Here is a 13,847-nt window from a genome sequence, read left to right as displayed (position 1 = left end):
TTTTTCCTGTGTAGCACTACAACAGTGTGTAATTATATATAGATAGAGACTTAGATGGAGACAGACGTGTAGATACAGGCAGTCCCCAGGTTACAAATGAGATAGGGTCTATAAGTTTGTTCTTAAGTTGAATTTGTCTGTAAGTTGGAACAGGTGCATTTACCTTGTACCCATAGTAGCCTCCACTCGTGTGAGTCACATGTCAGTAGGATGTTTGTAACTCAGAGACTACCTGTATCTGTCTTTGTTATTAGACTTTAAGATTCCCAAAAACAAGAATTATGCCTATTTAGTTCACAGCAGTACCTCTGGGTTCTAGCATGTTCAATAACAAGTAAAGAAAAAGTTAGTAAATGAACACAAATACTATATGTGATTATTTTTAACTTAAGACTGTCATAATACTTTGCACACCCTCTTTTCCTTGAAATAAAACTTTGTTATGAATAGATAACACTATTGTAATACTACATTCATGAAAGGACTTCATTTGCAAAAGAATTTCAAAAAAAGAAGGGCGATATCACACCCAGTCTCCCTCTAAGAACAATTATAGGGGAGGAGAAGTGGCTATTTGAAGACAGTGGTCTTCAATCAAAGGGAGACAAAACACTTGGGGGGCCACGGAAAATATACGGAGGTGAGACCCTCCTTTGCTGCTTCTTGCTGATTCCAGAGTATTGACTCATTCCTGGCCAGGCCACGGAGGCCGAGCAGACAGCAACAGCCTAAAGCTTGGCGTAGACTCACTGGGCTGAGTATGAGTATAATTCACAACGACATAACAGCAGAGAACAACAGTCAATTTTCATGAAGTCATCACTGCTGCATGTTGAATGACTTTGGTAACAGGCCTTGCTTGGGCACATACTCATTTGCAGGCATTGCATTTTAACTTAAACTCTTCATTCACCTCCTCGCTACCTCGCCACAAACCCTCCCCATTTGGGTTGGAACTGACAACCAAGAATGGGTAAAACTGTTCCACAGTAACTGAGCAACTGGAAGAGTATTTTAAAGGCTTCTGAAAGTTTATTGACCACCTGTTTTTACTACAGGTTTGAGAGGGCTCGGACCAGTTAGGCAGGACACTGACGACCAGGACACCAGACAGCCTGCAGCTTCTGGGATGAGCTTAGGTTGTTTGGACACGATTACAGGCCAATGAAGAAGCACAAACGGAACCAAGTCTCATAGTCTGTGACATTAATACGCTTGGCTAAAGTGTTTCTTAAACATATGCCAATTAAAGTCAACATAATTTAAAGTGGCAAAAAAAGAAGAAAAGAAGCCACATCTGTCACCCGCCAGCCATGTGACTTTTGAAAGATCATCCACGTCTGCAGTTTTGTCATCTGCAAACATAATTGTCACACCAAAGGGTCACCTCCCAGAGCTAACATTTGAGAAGTCTTATGCTCCCCAACCATGGAAGCTTAGAGTCATGTGCCCCTGGGCAATATTATTTGGTATTCTCTAATTAAGTTACGGACCCACTTACTGGTACTGACATTGTGCTTTTGCAAGTTTGCAGCGATTTTCCTATTAGAATGTCTAACTGAACTGAAATAAAGTATTTATTTTTGACAGCGTAAGGTTTAGCTTGGAATATGAATTAAGAGAAAGCTTAGGCTAGTGGTTAACCTTGGATTAATATTTATTTTACTAATGTTAGCTTCATATCACACACCGATATACTATTTCCACCAGGAAATTGTCTATGCCTTTATAACATTCAAGCTAATGCCACTAAATCCTGAAACACATCGCTAAGAAACACCATTGCTTGGCTATTCAAAAACAAAAATATCAAAAGAGGTATAATCTAAAAGCACTCAGTGTGTTTAGATGAATGAATCTTCTAACTTGCTATCATATTCTTTTCTGTTTTTCAGACTCTGCCCCCAAATGACTGTGGACAGAAAGTAGACTCAGTGCAAAGCTGATAGCTGTATATAATAAGCATTAAGGCATCAACTATAAGGCAACTTTTTATTTTTTTCCCTGTAAGAATTAAGAGCTTTGTAAGAGCAACTGTACCCAGCAAGTGCAAATATTGTAACCTAGTTGTTTGTACCCTCACATTAACCTGAAAAAATATTTAATAAATAAATATAAAAAAGAAGAATTAAGACTTTACCATCCAGCTCAACAGCAAAGAAGATAGTCTGGAGTGAGTGATGGTGACCAGTGTAGATGCAGGATGGGACAGGGGACATCGAAAATGGGCTTTGTAAATGAATATGAGATTGTGCACTTATCACTGCATTTCTTGGAATAAAGGTACCAGACATATTCATATTCTCAGCAGTACTCAAACTTTCATGTTCCTCCTTATAGAGACATGATGTTGAAATGGCCTTGTGTGCTATTATTCTACTAGTTAGTGGCGAGGGCATAAATACCCCTGCGTGACAAGAGAGAGCTTTAAAAGGACAGTACCCACCAACCTAAGTGGCATATAATGGCACCGTTATCAAGGGAAAAGATTTTCTTCTCATTTTTTTCCCTTTTGGGGTTTTTTTTTTTTTTTGATAGTTTTTGGCAGGGGCTGGGTTTGAACCCGCCACCTCCAGCATATGGGGCCGATGCCCTACTCCTTTGAGCCACAGGCACCACCCCTTTTTTTCCCTTTTGGAGAGTCAGATTTTAAATTCTCAACACAAGTAGTAGACTTCTAGCTATAATCACTTTCATATTTTTCCTCTCTTTGTGATCAGCATTACAAATACACGATCAAAAAATACCATAGGCAGGCCATTTAGTTGGTGAAGACAAAACTATCTGTGTCATACTAATACCCTCAATATCATATTCTCACCAATGAGAACTCACTACAGATATGTTATTATTTCTGTAGAGTATTGTTTGATTGAATAATTTATGAAATAAAGTTCACTAAGCAAACTTAGAAAGAATCCAGCAACTTAGATCCTACCAGAATACTAATTACCTAAATGTAAATCATAGCCCCACACATTACATTCATAATCATAGTATGGTGTGCGCACATACTCAATCAACAAGTTTGCCAAGTGTCTTCTGTACACCAGGCACTATTCTAGGAGTTGCAACTACCATCATGAACAAGAGATAAAAACCCTTACCCTCAGGAAGCTTTAATTCTAGATCTCAGAATCCAAATATTTAACAAGTTAACTGGATTTTTAGTATTTCAATTTTCTGGCAAGGTTTATATTTGGTACTATACCTCCTGTCTTTCTTTAATCCCCCAAATTCTGCTATATTAGCACAGAAAGGAATTATCTCTGCAATTTTGCACATGACATGAGTTCAGAATATTCCCAGAAAGAGGATCTGAATCCTAGCTGAGCTCTTTATGTCTCTGAGCCTCAGTTTCCTCATTTATCAAGCTGCTCTGGATTAGAGTCTAACACAATTATAGTAGTAGAGGGGTGTTTGAAATGTAGGGGGCTGGGCAACATTCTGGTTGATACAATCATTGAGTGTGCACAGGAATGCTGAATGTCTCACGTCACAAGACAAAGCCTATGCCAGGGTCATCACAAAAGAGAGCTTTAAAAGGATAGTACCCACCAATCTAAGTGGCATATAATGGCACAGTTATCAAGGGGAAAGATTTTCTTCTCATTTTTTTCCCTTTTGGAGGGTCAGAATTTTAAACTCTCAACACAAGTAGTAGAGTCATGAGCTTGTGAGAGCTGAGATCTGCTGATGTTTCACCATTTGGGACCCTTTCCCACACACCAGGCCATTCTAGTCTTTTCAGGATAGTCTAGGGTGTTATGGTCTCTGATTTCTATTCATCTGAAATCAGCCAAGTAAGACAACAAAGGTGCCTTTAAAGGAAAAGCATCTGCTAAGACCCCCTCCTTGGAAGACCTCATGCCGGGTAAAGCAGGCAGCTCCAGTTATCATTGCAAAGCTACCTGAATTTTCAAACTATCCTCTCATTACTTTTTAAAAAATCTTTTCATAGCTGATGCTCAAATAAATGAAATTAAAATTATTGTGTCAACTAGATCTAATTTCTACTAGGATCTAACAAATGTGCACAGTTACTGCATCTTGTTATGAAAAGATATAAACCATCTTACAACCATGGCTTTGAGAAGATACATAGCATCCTTTCAAAGCCTCAAGTAGATAATTCTAAAATATTTTACAAACCAATCATTAATCCATAGAAATCAGGCAGCTTGTGGGGAGAGTAATACATAAACTAAACCAAAAAGGTTAAGTAGGAAAATCTTATCACATACACAGCTATTCTTTTCTTCACTCTTAAGTAGGATGTAATGCAACACTGCCCAAGAGGTTAAAGCCAGGCCTGTCTAGCTCAGGCTTACCCATAAGTGAAAGAAGGAATTGCACCTTCTACCAAGTATGTTGAAATGTCATCCTATTATCTCTGCCTTCTGGCATACAGAACAGTGGTTCTCAACCTTCCCTTGAGACATGTATTTGGGGTGGCTGAGAGTTATAGAAGGGTTATAAAATATTCCCAGAATTATTCTTGTACCCTAATCGATGGTTCCCAAACTGTGCACTGCAGGCACCCACAGGCACCAAAGGGAATTCACAGTGGTGCCCCAGGGTATTTTACATTTTTGAGTAAAACCTAGAGACACAGTTGGACATTATGCAAACTCCCAGCTCAAGGTAGCTCACACTTTCAGTATTAGACTGGGCTACGTTCCTTTTGGTGCTATATCTTTGCAAAACCACCTTTTCATCAGTTTCTATAATAAAAACAATGACTGTACAAAATGAGGTGGTGGTATCTAACCTGACTCCAAGGTTGAGGGGTTGTGCAGAATGCAGAAATGCCCTCATCCTATTACTAATTAATTGTGGTTATTTGAGAATGACAAAAAAAAATGTTATTTTTCCTTCAATTTATCTTATTAGATTTTCAAACAGCTACTAAGTTGTTAGGACTTAATACTCATAGCTGACAAGCTTAACTACTTAATTTAAAAAACTGTTACTTATCTTGGTCAAGGGATATCAGAAAGTTAATGAGACTCTAATGGCACCATGAACTGGAAATGATTAAGAACCTCTGACCTAAATCTCTTCTTCAATCTCCAAATATGGCAAAGAATAGAAAGGTTTCTTTTTGAAAAAGCAGGTATTTGGGAAAAGATCAGGACCAAGAACACCTGTTCACAAAGCTCCAACAGTAGCAACAGCTGGAAGGGAAGAGTTAGCTCCCCTGGTTGCATGACTAACAACACCTTTGTTTCTAGAAGGTTCTAGGATGGAAGGGAAGAATGACTGCCATCTACACTAAATTCACCCCAAAAGCCATCGGTCCTTAGACTGTAATTTTTATCATGAACTTAAAAGGGTGGTTCACCATGATGATTCACCATGATATAAAATACAAGCATTCTATTAAAAATTCAGTGACAGTTACTTAAGTTCTTTTTTGGGTATTTATATTTCTCCATCTTTAATTTATCCAACTGAAATTTTCACTGTGTAATAAAGACTAGGCAAGAGGCTCAGCTTTAGGCCAGACTTTGTAATTGCACAAAGGAGGATTTAAGAATGCTAATTGTGGGCTCATGAGTGAGTGATAGGTCTAAAAAATAAAAGGATAAAATCAACCTATTTCTTACTAGTTTCAAGGAGAAAAATGTAGTTATACAGTAAAGAAAGCAGGCATCAGACCTTGACCTTGACCTGTCAATTTTGACATCAAAATTGACATTACATGTTGAGAGACAGATGGACACCATGTATCTCCAGATGTGATGCTGTAAGAAGAACCCATCATTGCTGAGGGGTTCCTGCTAGGAATGTATAATCTGAGTGCAATCATCAGAATCACTCGTGAGGATTAGTCTTAAGAAAAAATAACATATTTCTTAAAAACATCATTTTCACAAAACATGAAGAAAAGCTATGAATATGTTTTGGGTTAAAGAAACAGAGACATAACAACTAAATGAAGTACCTGATTCTAGTGCAGGAGGGGAGGATGTTATAAAGGACATTAAGTGGTTGGAATTCACACAGTACAGCAGATACATTTAAATAAATGTTAAATTTACTGATGTTGATCATTGCATTGTTGTTATGGAAGAGAACATTCTTATTCTTAGGAAATACAGAATAAATGGTTAGGGACAAAGGACTGTGATATATGAATTTATTTTTCAGAAAAAGTGAACATTTATCTTGTATGCTTATATACACATGAGGGGAGGGAGAGAGAAAGGACACAAATTTGAAAAGCAAATGGCAAAAAATGTTAATAATAGGTCAATCTGGGTAAAGGACATATGAATATTCTTCACATCATTATTATTTTTGCAACTTTGCAGAAAGTGCCCAAATTAGGATGGAGCAACTTAATGATTTTTCCACTTATGATAGTTTTATTGGGACATAACCCCATCACAAGTCAAGGAGCATCTGAAATTTGAAATTATTCCCCAATACAATATTTTCAAAAAGTTAAGTACTACATACACTACATTTGGCCACACGAAGCCAACTCCTGTAGTAACTAAACAAGATGTTTGCACTGCAGCTAAAGTATGTATGTATCAGAAATACATGATCATATGAAAGGAAGCTCACTATTAATCTGGAGTTCTCAGGTACCAGCCTCCAATTGCAAGGGCTCACCACATGGAAGTGAAGTTGGCATCATTTCATGGAACTCCTGTGGGCAGAACCACACCATGGAGCTCCCCAAGTGCTTCTGCTCTTGGGTCAGGAGTGGATCTGGGAATCTTGACTGTCCCACAGGGCCCTAGAAGACAGCTGCCAATCGTCCAAGGAGTACACATGAGGATGGGCTCCGCCTGTCCTGTGGTGGAGACCTGGCATACTCAAAGGACAATGCTTTGTTCTCTTAAAGGAGTCCAAGGTCACAGGATATGGATAACGTCAAGGAACATGCTTTTCACATGAAATTAAATGAGCTGAAGACTCAGTACAGAGAAAAGGACAACTGAGGTCATAGGGTCCCAGCCACTCCTGAGTCTGCCTCGCTAATTCCCACACGCCCTCTAAGAATTCAGCCCATGCATCACTTTTTGGGATTGATTCCTACATTTCTTTCCTCTGGGCTGGCCGCTAGGCCCCTCTTCCTGCTCTCCACGCCCACCATCTCATGGCATTTCTCACCCTTGTGCTCAAACTGCTCGTTCCTTCTCTCCTTCTTCTAGGCCGCTCCTTGAAAGCAAAGTGCTTCCCCATAGCTCCAGCATCTGGCACCATGTCTGCTCATGGCTGACATTGGAGCTGATGTTTAATTAATTATGTCACAGAATTCTTTCAAATATGTAAGTTGGGAAGGGGAAAAGAAAGGAAACAGTAACCAGAGATTTTTGGTTTTCCATTGCAGAATACTGTAAAAATTTATGTCAGGTGAGTTAATACTGGGAATAGTTTATTGCATAACTACTACATGCCAGGTACTTCACAGATGTGAATCTCAGTCCTTACAACAACCCTAAGAGGCACCATCCTTTTCATTCTCCATACAAAATGAAACGCAGAGGGGTCGAGTAGCTTGTGCTGGCTTGCACAGCTCATAAGGACTGGCACCGAGGTTCTATACTCTCATATGGGACCAGCCCAGCAATAGCCACAACACCAAAACAAAAAAGTTATTAGCCCAATTCTGTAGATGAGAAAGAGCATCAGACCAGTGTATATATGTAAGGAAGAACAGCATGGCAACACATTGCAAAGATGTGCCCTACAGTACCTGTGGCTCAGTGAGTAGGGTACCGGCCCCATATACCGAGGGTGGCGGGTTCAAACCCGGCCCCAGCCAAACTGCAACAAAAAAATAGCCAGGCGTTGTGGTGGGCACCTATAGTCCCAGCTACCTGGGAGGCTGAGGCAAGAGAATCACCTAAACCTAGGAGTTGGAGGTTGCTGTGAGCTGTGACACCACAGCACTCTACCGAGGGCAATAAAGTGAAACTCTGTCTCTTAAAGAAAAAAGTTATGCCTGAACTCTCTAACCCTAACCTCAAGCTAGAATAAAAGTTGAAAGCAAAATTGTGGCTGCTTGTAATAAGATCACACACCCACAAGTAGGAGATTTAGGTTCTAGGCCCAGATCCGCAATAAAAAATCGATATAACTAAAAAAAAGGAGAAGAAATCAATATCTCTGTGCCTTATTTCTTATTTTAAAGTGGAAAACCATACCTATGTGAGTTTTGTTTTTAATTTTGGTACCACAAAATCTATCATGTTTACATTGATTTTTAAGTGTACGATTCAGTGACAGTAAGTACAATGATATTGGTGAGCAACTGTTCACCTCTAGAATTCTTCACCTTACAAAACTGAACTGCATCCCCATTAAAAAAAAAACAACCAACTTTCTATTCCCCCTTCCCCAGCCCCTGTCAACCACCACTGTCTCTCTGTACATGACTATTCTAGGCACCTCGTATAAGTAGAATCAGACAGTATTTGTCTGCGACTAGCTTATTTCACTCATTTCATGTCATAAAGACTCATCCATATTGTAAAATCTGTCAGAATGTTCTTTCTTTGTAAGCCTGAATTGCATTCCATTGTATGGCTATATATACTACATTTTGGTTATCCAGTTGTCTGTCGAGGGACACTGAGGTTCCTTCCACCTTCTTTGACTTACTTTTAAGCAATTTATTTAACACGCTAAGCAGCATAAGTCTGGAGTCAGAGTGCCTGAGTTCAGGTCTCTAACCTCCACAGGAGTATGGAAAACACAAACGTCACAAAGAAAGAAGGAATAGAAGAAAGGTAAGCTGTCACGCAAGCAGCAGAAGAAATTACTGACACTGCAAGGTTCTGATGGGGGTTTTCAGAAGCCAGAAATTCCTTCAAACACTGGCTTGCAAATATGAACATGAACATGAACAAGCATATGCCAGATGGTAAAAATGCAGCAATCATGCCTCTTTGAGGACAACTGTGGCCAAAACACACATATCTAAGCAATAAACAGTTATAAACAACAGGGAACATAAGGTGACAGACAGGGAGGCACAATGGTCCAGTCCCACTCCAGGCTGAAGCTCAGTCCCCCTGTCACCCATGACCTTCCGTGCTGAGTCCTGAAACGTATCAAGATTCTGGAAGACTGGGAGGAACAGGGAGGCACTGCAGATCTGGGACAGCAGGACAGGGAGGAAAAGGCCTTGAAGCACAGGCTGGGAGGTGAGAATCTAATGCAATGGAAAGGGAATCCCAGTAGCAGAGCCCAAAACAAGAGAGGACAACAAGCGACAAGATCTGATTAAGTATCAGTCACTAGGCAGACGTGAACAGGTGCTGGAAGGCACACATTACCCACAACCCACTCTGGAGCCCGCATGAAATTCCTAGAGGAGCCTCCTCTGCTGAAAACCAATTGTGGCTCAGGAACTTAAATTAAAATTGAAGAGGTAAAAGCTGACTCTGATTAGGAGCTTAAAGACTTTCTGTCACATCTCATTCTACCCACCGAAAATCTTATATTTTAAAGATCTAATATACGTCCCCAAAAGGCTGCTGTAGGAAATACAAACTTCGCCAAGTTACTTCATGTTAGTTTTATGTTATTATTTACCTAAAACACCCATTCATTCCAAAAAAGATTGACTCAGCTACTTTTTTAATGGTATTTGGTAGTTATGTTTCACTGACTCATAGAACTGCAAAGGACCCATGGTTATGTGTCTACACAGTTTCTCCTAGGAAAGGTGTGTACCCAGCTCAGAAATAGGTTCAAGAGACCCCGGCACAAATTATGATGACAATGTAATGACGTATGCTGGCCAAGAAGAATGTGGGAAGGGCTGAGAGAATCAACAGATGCGCCTTCAGGTAGGAGATACCCCTTACTCACATTTCTATTCATTCACTCACTAACTCATTCATTATTTTGTTTGGTGGCTCACAGGTGCCAGGCCGTGGTTCCCAGGGCTAGAGAGATCCACACAAGGATGCTGCCCTCTAAGGATTGAGGTGAGGGTGAGGAGAAGCTCCCTGGTAGGTGATGAGAAGGAAGAAGCTCCCAGGTAGACAGAAGACTGCAGAGACCAGCAGCTTCAAGTAGTGACAGTGAGTTGGGACAGAGCAGGTAGGAGAGGGGCCAGAAGTGGGGAGACAGGAGCAGGTGGGCCCAAGAGCACAGGTAGGGGAGGATGTGAAAACCTGGATACATTTCCAGGATAAGATAGAGGCAGAAAATAACCCCCAGTGAACCGCAGTAAAATACAGGATGGCAGGCGGTGCCTGTGGCTGAAAGGAGTAGGGCATCGGCCCCCTACACCAGAGGTGGTAGGTTCAAACCCAGCCCTGGCCAAAAACTGCAAAAAAAAAAAAAAAAAAAAAAAAAAAAATACAGGATGGCAAGAAAAATAGAATGAGCAACTGGCAGGCCAAGCCCATGAAGGATGGGGGATTTAAGTTTTGCATATCCCTACTGCAAAACTCTTAAACCCTAATGCTATTAAATACTTAAATCAAATAATTAATTCTCCTTGCTGGGTTTCCATGATTATAAGCATACACCAGTGCTGTGCCTCTGTCTGCAAAGCTTGAAAACAGCCTACTGGCTCTCTTCTCAATTCTCTCTTTGGTGTCTTGAGGGTCTGGGTGAAGGTCTCTGCTGAAAAAATGTCCATGGCCTGAGTCTCTAAAAGGAGCAAGTCCTTGGAAAATGATAACTTTCCTAAGCTAGTGCTCCCTGGTTGGGCCTCTCAGCTCCCTGGCAACACTCCATCTCTATACTGGGATTCCATAGCATTGTGATCACCACACAAATCCAGCTTCCATGGGACAGCTCTCCCCTTTTGGCTACAATAATAGCTTAATTTAGAACATAAACATCCTATAACTTTGCCTTTGCCCAAGTGGACCTTAATCCCCTATATACAGCTTCTCTGTTTCACAAAGTTCACTTTGAATCTTTTCTAATATTATCTTGAGGGCTTGATAATTATGGTCTAGGTGGTGTTCTGACGACATCTTTCTCTTCTATGTGGTCCAAGTCATTCTCAGAAACATTAAACACCACAAGACCCAAGATAAGAACCCTTCCATATGCCCCTAAAACTGGCCCTGAATTATTTAGGCTTCTTAGCCATTTGACTTTTTATTCTGAAAAGAATTTGGGAAGAGTTATTTTTGTTTGTATTAATTTTTCACCAAGCTGATTTTTTTTCTACTATGAACTCAAATACTATCCCTTTTAAAACTCCACACATTCCCTTGTTTTAGTACAAGGCAGTTCATCGTGCAAAATCAAATCGTACCACATGCTATGACTTCCATAACTTTATCTTACTGAGTGTAAAAAAAGTTTTTTAAAAAATGCAAAATCATCAGTAAGACCTCATAACACATCATAGAGATGTGTTAAAGAGGGAACAGTAAGGGAGTTTCTTGAAAAATAAAATAAAATGTGTGTGTGCATATATATATATATATATATATGCTGAGCATAGCTTATCTATTTTCATTTTCATGTCTACTCAATCAGAAAACTAAAAAAAAATAAAAGATTCTTCTGCTGAAGCTAGGATGCATAAACACAAGTTCCTGTTTCATTTTGTTACACTGCAATATTAATTATGTCCTCAAGGTTCTTGTTTTGTTTGGGGATTTTTCTTTAAATTTTGTCCTGGCCAGATGTAACAAAATATCTTATGGCAGAGGAACTCAAAATTATTGGTTACAAGAGCAGAACGAAAACAATGTTCCAGAGATTTACATTTGTCCCCAGACTAAAACCAAGCATATAATTCATTAGGGTACTATCCTTAAGGAGTTCTAGAAAGTATACCACTTAGATGTTACCAGTTAGAAAGAAAGGTTATTTTCCTATTTCCTAAACCATTTTGCTTACATAATGATTTGGTAGCATGGGCAAAATTAGGGTACCATTTGATGACAGGGTGAATACCTCCCAAAACTCAGTATTTTCCCCCAACTATCAATGAGAAAACAAATGTTCTTATTTAAGTGAACATTTTTAAAAGAGGTCTAAAGTTCTTCTAGCTGTATGATTGGTTTAAGACACTTGCCACTCTGAAAAGACAGAAATCCTAAACATTTTGGAAAGTTTAATGTAGATTAAGGTGTGATGTACTTTAATTCAGCCTTCAAAAGGTGACTAAGAAGGATGCAGAGGAGTGAAATTATTGTATTACTTAGAGTATCAATCTCTTAAAATAGCAACTTGTTATTAATCAAACTATTCAGAGTAAAGCGAAATAGTTCAAACATGGATATAAAAACAAATGTAACAAAATATAACTCAGACCATACAAAGGTTCGTTTCTGGAAGAACTTATAATTAGCAGATTCACTTACCTGTTAAGTGTACCAAAAAGTTTCAAGGGAGCTACATCATTCTTCCTCTGCGTGAAAATTACCTTGGCTTCTCTCCTTGTAATGGAAAACCACCTAAAATAAAACAAAATAAAATAAAATAAAAATGGAGGTAACTCCCATAAATTTCCATGTCTTAAATGTAGCTGATACTAAAAAACAGGGAATTTTAAATCACTTAGTCTATAAAATACAACTTGCCTGAAGGTGTTACCCCCAAAGTACTACCGGCATTTTCCCCCTCCCTATTTTAATGAGTGAAATGTAAAACATTTGTAAAAACAAACAAGGCCTAAAATAATGAAAATCGTGTGTTGTAAAAACAAAGCTGAAGGCTTTCACGTGAGTAGAGCGAACAAAAAGAGCCACCTCCGAAGAAAGAAACGTGCCCGGCCGCCAGCGCGCGGCTTCCTAACTCGCTGCTCCGCTTCTGATGCGCGAACAGCTCTCAAGTCACACCGGGGCTTCCAGGTCGGGGCCAGGAGGGAGAGTGCTGCCCTCCTCTGAAAGGACCGCGTTCAGCTCCAGCACTTAAACAAAAATGGTTTCATGGAACGAAAGGAAATGTTAAAAATGAGGAAATCTTCCTGTACGTTTGGCCCCAGGGAAGAGTGCACCAGCTTCCAAAGGGCGGGAGGTCCCTGCAGCGCGTCCCAAGCCCCCGGCAAGGACCGCGCACCGCGCGCATCGCCACTGCCAGGACCGCGCGAGTCGCCCGCAGCCACCAGCCTAGCGCTCTGGCGTTGGCCGCTCCGGGAAGAGCTGGGTCCTGGGGGACCAGCGACTGCCCAGCAGTATTAGGCGCTGCGTGCGCGGGGAGCACAAACACCCGCAGAAAGTGGGGTGCGGGTTCTCTCGGCTGCCGCCTCCCTGGAGTGCGTCCACCCCCGCCCTGCCCGCCTGCCCACTGCGCACCGTGCAGGGTACAGGGCCGGCCCCACGCAGTCCCTGCCTCTAAGGAATCCCATTGGAGGACATCGATTTGTCAACTAATATAAAGGCAGACTGGGGAAGCGGTACAAGCGAAACCAGCTAGAATGAAAAAGGCGGGTGGGAAATATTCCAGAAAGGGGCTGAGCCCTTCTTGGTAATTATCTGTTAATAACCTTCAGTTCGCGGTGGCACAATCCTGCTTCCCAAGAGTTGCTGCGGTTTTTATCGCCTCTGTCTTTAAAATTCACGGACTAGCAAAAATACACGTATAAACATAAGCACACGTGTAGGAATAATATGATTAAAAGGTCCGGACTGGTTTTTGGAGGCCAAAGGAAAGATTGATAAGACTGCTCGTATCTGTCGTCTGCTTTCCTCCGTGGGGACAGCCTCCAGGTGACTTAAGTTTTAAGGTTTTCTGGAGTCACTGACGTCAGTAGAAGTGGATGGTGCACCACGATAGCAGCTTGGGAGTCTCATTTACAGCCACACAGGCCTGAGAGAGTTGCCAACCGCCTGGGGCCCCTTCCCTTGGCCCCAACCCCGGTCTCCACTGCGGTCGTTCCCTCTTTTGCTCTCCCCACCCAC

At 40.8% G+C, this 13,847-nt stretch overlaps 1 protein-coding gene across 1 annotated transcript in view; it reads right to left on the bottom strand.

Annotated features, from left to right (window-relative positions):
- CSGALNACT1 (chondroitin sulfate N-acetylgalactosaminyltransferase 1) overlaps positions 1 to 12,396 on the bottom strand; it is a 160,026-nt gene extending 147,630 nt beyond the window's left edge. The window contains exon 1 of the mRNA XM_003794000.3: positions 12,309 to 12,396. The gene's annotated coding sequence lies outside the window, so the exon portion shown is untranslated. The remainder of the gene's footprint in view (positions 1 to 12,308) is intronic.
- Between the last annotated feature and the right edge of the window lie 1,451 nt (positions 12,397 to 13,847).

Source organism: Otolemur garnettii, unplaced genomic scaffold, assembly GCF_000181295.1.
Source record: "Otolemur garnettii isolate 467f Iridium unplaced genomic scaffold, OtoGar3 scaffold00074, whole genome shotgun sequence".
Taxonomy (NCBI): Eukaryota; Metazoa; Chordata; class Mammalia; order Primates; family Galagidae; genus Otolemur; species Otolemur garnettii.
Note: the sequence above shows the minus strand (reverse complement) of the source record. Positions and strands in the feature narration are given on the sequence as shown.